The sequence below is a fragment of the Chrysochloris asiatica genome, unplaced genomic scaffold (genome assembly GCF_000296735.1).
Source record: "Chrysochloris asiatica unplaced genomic scaffold, ChrAsi1.0 scaffold00008, whole genome shotgun sequence".
In the NCBI taxonomy this organism is placed as follows: domain Eukaryota; kingdom Metazoa; phylum Chordata; class Mammalia; order Afrosoricida; family Chrysochloridae; genus Chrysochloris; species Chrysochloris asiatica.
Window position 1 is genome coordinate 972,796 of NW_006408526.1, and position 760 is coordinate 973,555.

Here is a 760-nt window from a genome sequence, read left to right on the forward strand (position 1 = left end):
TCCTTAAAGAAAGTTAAGAGAAAAAACAAAGTGTGGAAGTCCCGGCTTCATTCTGACATTCCATAATTTATTCAACAGGTACTTTTATTTAAAAATAATAACCAGGTACATTTTATCTTTTCACCCTAATAAGAAACCTGAGATTCAAATGATATAGTGTGTCTAAACCCAGGACAGAAATAAAACTGAATTAAGACTGACTTCTTCACATCCCTGTACTTTGCCTAGCATGATGTCCTTCTCCTGGGACTGGTCCTTCTTGACATGTCCAAGAAAACCCTATGAAACACAGTTCTACTGTGTCTCGTATGTGGTTTCCATGCATCAGAAGTGACTGAAAAGCAGTGAGTTTGATTTAGTTTATGTGTATGGAGTATATACATAAATCTTTTTAAAAGATACTACAGTGCTAAAACAGGGACAGAAAAATGCAGTGCTTCACAAACTAAGATAAAGATTGGTGTCCACTGGAAGGCTTAAAAACATATTGACCCAGAAGACATCAAGGCAAGTGGTTGGGTCCCCTCAGAGCAAACCCCCTTCCAAGACTCAGACTCAATGAGAATACACACTCTGATTGGTGACCACGTTCGTCAACGATAAGGAGAAGCGAGGGAAAAACAGCAATGAAGCTAAAAGTTAAGCCTTGCAAGATTAAATAGACTCCTGTGAACCTGGGTGGAGAACTGGTTGGCCAGCAGTGTGGCAAGACCTGGAGGCTCTTGGGCCCAGAGTCAGTGACATAGCCACAGAGGACTAG